Source organism: Erpetoichthys calabaricus, chromosome 12, assembly GCF_900747795.2.
Source record: "Erpetoichthys calabaricus chromosome 12, fErpCal1.3, whole genome shotgun sequence".
Lineage (NCBI taxonomy): Eukaryota > Metazoa > Chordata > Cladistia > Polypteriformes > Polypteridae > Erpetoichthys > Erpetoichthys calabaricus.
Genome location: NC_041405.2, coordinates 12490610 through 12496556, shown reverse-complemented (window position 1 = coordinate 12496556; position 5947 = coordinate 12490610).

Here is a 5947-nt window from a genome sequence, read left to right as displayed (position 1 = left end):
TTCATCCACTTATTCAGAGCATGTTTATGGGGCAGCTGGAGTCCATCCCTGTAATCATTGACCACAATAGGAACAACACCTGGACAGGATGGCAGCCCATCACACAGGGGACACACACATCAGTGCCAGTTTATCAAGCAAATTACCTAAAGAATGTCTTCCAAAACATCTAACCAAATCCCAGGCCACCCCAAGCGTTATGCCATGTGTATGTTTTATAACTTGTTTTAAAACATGAAAAAGCATTCATGTTGCCACAATAACAATAGGCAGACACAAAAGTGAAATAAAAAAAGCAACATTTTGTTTAATTCCAAAATCATTAATGATACTGTGATCCGGAAATGAATGTATGGACAGATAAATAAATTAACACAACTTGTTCAGTTCATCCTTTTTTAATGCGTATTACGTCACATGCAGATTCTGGCTGCACTGATTTTTAACACAGTGCTAACAAACAAAAGAGAAACAAATGGCAGTAAAAGTTTAGTAAAGTTATCTGATTTTAAAAAATATGTTTAATTAGTATCTATCTAAAGAAAGTGAGACAAGCACTGTTAAAAATGATAAAACTGAATCACAATAATCCTTTTTTTTTACTTATTTGAGTGAGTTTTATTTGTTGGTTATGTAAGAGCATATTTTTAATATTTAATCCACTCTGGCAAAGAAGGTATTTTATAAGAAGGAAATGGCATTGATATAGCTGACCCTAAAAAAGGTGAGAATTTTTTATCAATAAATTCAATGCTTCCTCCTGGGGCATTTGTTAAATTCACTTTGAAATATCATTTGGAAATATCTGTATAATATTGATTGATTGATTGATCGATTGACTGTGAGTCCGTTTCCTTGTTTTTTATGTTTCTGCTGCTGTATGCATCTGCATTTCCCCATGGGGATTAATACAGTTTATCTAATCTAATCTAATTTAAATTGTTGGGATCACAACAGTGCCTCACCTCGTTACATTTTTCCTTGTATGTTTAATTTCCCCTACTCCCTTATTGTTCTCTTATTTTCTTTTTATTGTACGTTTCTAGTTTCACCCTGTCCTCCTACCCTGAACTACAGTATGACTCGTGCCTAACTCGTGACTCCTACCGTCATTTACTTTAGCTTGCATTAGCTCAGGGGTGTCAAACTCCAGGCCTGGAGGGCTGCAGTGGCTGCAGGTTTTCATTCTAACCCTTTTCCTTATCAGTGACCAGTTTTCGCTGCTAATTAACTTTTGTTCCCTTCATTTTAATGGCCCTGTTCTTAAGTATTCATTCCTTTGAATTGATTCCTTTCATCATTAAATGGCAGCCAAACAGAAATGAGGCATGAAACGAGATGACCAGCTAAATCGGGGCTTCAGACTTCAACCAGTTTCACAATGAGAAGCAGATTCTTGCTGTTAATTAAACTCGTTACTTAATTCCATGGCTTGTTGCTGCTCTCATTCTGCCACAGCAGACCCTCACAATGTTTTGGTGAGCTGAGAGATCAACTTTACTGAGACCTCCACCTTTCTTTATTTTCACATAGTTTGTGATGGGCACAGGTGAGCTGGTCATATGGATTCTTGTTTTGTGTCTCGTTATTGTTTGGCTGCTAATTAAGAAAAAGGAAACAACTAAGGGGCCTGAGTCAAGGTAATTAAAATTAAGGCAAAAGAAGGTAATTAGCAGCAAAAACTGGTCACAAATTAAGAAGATGGCTAGAATGAAAACCTGCAGCCACTGCGGCCCTCCAGGACCGGAGTTCGACACCTGTGCATTAGCTGATTGCTTCTTTGGCTCCCTCTTGTGGTCTTTTTTGATAAAATTACTTTTGAATTTTAGTAATCTGTAATTTTGACTTTAGGACATTGGGTTTTATATGCTGAATTTTTGGATTTATTGATTATTTTGGGGTGTTGATTTTCTTAACTTGTTAAACATTCTTTTATTTCCTATCTTCAGCCTCCTTCTTTTTTACTTTCTCGTATACGAAGTACAGGGAAAGTGTTGCAATCGTTCAAAAATTCCATTTCGAGATTTTGATGTATGTCGACGTTTTAGACCTCCCTAAGTCCGAAAATACCATATTTGGAATTACATGTGTGTGTCTGTGTGTGTGTGTATGTGTGTGTCTGTCTGTGTGTGTGTGTGTCTGTGTGTGTAAACACGATACCTTGAGTACGCTTTCACTTAGGTCAACCAAATTTTGCATTCAAGTATTAGGTACAAAACATAAACTTCTATCAACTTTTGGGCTATTTCCGTTAACCGGAAGTGGTACTTTACCTTTTCTTCATGCAGCTGCAGAGTCCAATTTATTCAACTTTACTTTTATAAAAATTGTTCAGGCGGCACGGTGGCGCAGTGGGTAGCGCTGCTGCCTCGCAGTTGGGAGACCTGGGGACCTGGGTTCGCTTCCCGGGTCCTCCCTGTGTGGAGTTTGCATGTTCTCCCCATGTCTGCGTGTGTTTCCTCCGGGCGCTCCGGTTTCCTCCCACAGTCCAAAGACCTGCAGGTTAGGTGGACAGGCGATTCTAAATTGGCCCTAGTGTGTGCTTGGTGTGTGGGTGTGTTTGTGTGTGTCTTGTGGTGGGTTGACACCCTGCCCAGGATTGGTTCCTGCCTTGTGCCCTGTGTTGGCTGGGATTGGCTCCAGCAGACCCCTGTGACCCTGTGTTCGGATTCAGCGGGTTGGAAAATGGATGGATGGATGGAAAATTGTTCAGTATATTATTACTTTGATTAGATTTGTTGTTGATGGTTCTTTAATGTACATAATATAAAAAAATTATCATTGTGTTGTGGTTTACTCCTCAAATATCCACCCCCATATCTAACGAGAAAGTTTAAGGGAGACCACTCCCGATTTTTTATAATTTTTTGTCTGAGTTTATTATTCAGTTTTCATTTTCTTTTAATATTTATATCAACAAAGCATGTTTCTTAATGTATTCCTTCCTTTTGTTTCCTGGTTAGTGTCTCATTACTTGTATTGCTTGCTTCTTTAGTTAACCAATTGTTTGATTGTTTTTTTTTTATTTGGTTTCATTTAAAACAACATACTGTTTCAGGAGTGAAGATGAAAAATATTTTGGACTTTTTTACATTCCTAGTTTAGATATCATTTTATGACATACATATAGTAAAACTTTACTGTTGACTCAAAATTTATTTATTTTTCTCCATTGATATTTAATTTGCTTATATTCCACTCATTCCAAAACAAAAGAAACAATAAGGACTTTGATCAGAATGGCAAGGTGTTTTGAAGAGAGAACAGTAAAATCTGATCAATCATATAGCAGATCTCTATACGCTAAATCGAAAAAGACAAAACATCCATCCATCCATCCATCCATCCATCCATCCATCCATCCATCCATCCATCCATCCATCCATCCATCCATCCATCCATTATCCAACCTGCTATAGACAAAACATGACCTAAATAAAGAGCAAGTTGAACTAAAAAGCAAAGAGGGACTCCTGCTGCATACAATAACACAGACTAAATCCAGGCTTTCCTTTCAAGATGTCTATTTAGTCCATCTGTTACTCAAAGCCTAAGGAAGTTCCCAGAATGAAATAGTTGTTTCTCAAGCAATGTTTCTACTGGGAACTACACAACCCAGTAAAGTGCCATTTTAGGACTGTTATGTGTTTTGAACGGCTGACAACATATAATGTGGAAAAAGAAAAGAAATTTGTAATGTCCCCTTGACTCCGAGTCTGTCTATATGGGTGTTACAGTATATGTGACTGATTTAAAAAGGGGTTTTGAACAATATATATTGTATAAGATATCTATTCCCCCATCCATAATTTATCACCTTTTAACATACAATCAATGGTGGAATTTCAATTCCATTTAAAATGTGAGGGACGTTCAAAAACTGTTCACACTTTTACATTTTCGTTGGAAACAGTGAAAGCGGGATGAGTAGAAATTGGGCATTAAAAAGTTGGTACGACGCTCGGAAAATTGCATCGTAAAGGAAGGTGACTTTGTACAAAAGTGATGTGATTTGATTTTGAAATTATTAATAAATAGAGTTTAAAAACTGCAGAAACTCTTGAATGTTCCTCATAATACGATTCATTTTTAATGTTATTGTTGTGTTTCATATTACAAAGGTTTATAATGTTTTTTACATAATACAGAATGTTAGTAGTTGCTTGTAATGGACACCACAGTTTTATCATTTTCTTTCTTATATGTATTTGCTTGTTTGTTTGTTTTTTGAAGGATGATGAGGTTTGGTACACTTCAGTTCGACACACGAAACAAACAACGCAAGATAAGAAGAAACAAAGAGTATTTAAACAAAAGGCAGAGCAGTCCCCGTCTGTCAAGAGGAAGCAGCAGGAGTCAAACGTGAATGAGAACACGATGAACTATGCCACGTTAAATTTCAGCCACATCCTGGGGACGTAATTCAGTTGAACTCTGTTGAGCTGTATTCTTAAAAACTGTGCTACTGCAAAGCTGAAATTTCATAGAGTTTAAGGTCTACAGCAGAAAATAATCAGTAAAATACCTGGCTGAAAATGTGAGCAGGAAGAAATTTCATTCGAACATTATGTCCATCACTTAGGGGAATAAAACATAATAAACTTTGAAGAGTACACTTGCATATTTTTTTAATCCTTCTGTCACAAAATGAGATTATGGACATGGCACTTGACAAATACACTTAAGAAAAAGTATAAATAGCAAAAAAAAAAAAAAAATAAATCCTTATATATTCATCATCATCTTCATTATTCTGAGATGATGTTTAAAAAGATTATTCTGATATATCTGGCAGAAACTTGTTATGAAAAAATAATGTGCATGAAAACAGATACGGCATGAAAGTAAAATTTTAATTAACTTCTTTAATTGTACAAGCATTAAAATATCAAAGAGTGCTTGTTTTGTTAAATTAAACCCTTCCAATAATACACAATAGATTCCACCTAAATATTATTCATTTTATTTTTTAAAATACACTGAATACAATTTTAATAAGAGCATCACATAATTTAGCAAACGTTATAACAGTACTCAAATGTTTCTTTTTATAGCCAATTTTCTTACATGAAAAATTAAAATTTGATAAAGCAGTAATTATATCACATATATACACTGACCTCACTTCAACCAAAATTGTCCACTCAAAAAAAAAAAAAAAATATGGGACAGATACAAAAATCTCACCCCATCCCTTCAAAGTCCCGAACAAAATAGATCAGGGAAAGTTAAAGATGGGCTGCAGGGCAAATTCTAGGAACAAGAAAAAAATAAATAAATCAGATAACAAATAAGAAAAAGTATTCATGGCAAGCATTCAGGTGCACACATTCAGAAACTTGGTTAGGTGGTTTGAAAATTAGAACATTCTCAGATTTTGTAGTTGTTTCATCAAAACATTTGTTATCAAGCGCTATTTAACGCTTTGAGTACTGAGAAAAGCGCTATATAAATGTGATGAATTATTATTATTATTATCAAAATTTTGTTTTTTTTACTTCTTTTTTAATGTACTGTATTTGGAGTGATGGGACTCATCCTAATCATCACCAGCAACGCTTATGAGTGTCGCTTCAGACTTTGCAAGGGATTGAATTAAATATGGCGATTTAACATAACATTCTGCTCTATTTTTTCCCAGAGAGAACAGTTATCTTTTAAATTACATGGTTTCACGTCTCCTCTCTATTTGATAGTTTATTTTCATGTTTTGTTTTGTAGCATTTTTTTTTTCTTTTTTGTACTTTTAAATTGTTTTTAAATATATTTTCAAAAAACAATTCAGCGCTAAATTCTCCAGTTTTGATGTCACTACACTGGTTGTCCGTGCCATTTAGAATTGACCTTAAAATATTGCTTATGGTTTACAAAGCCTTAAATAATCTGATCCATCTTATATTTCATAATGTCTTTCACCTTACACTCCAAATCGTCACCTTAGATCTTC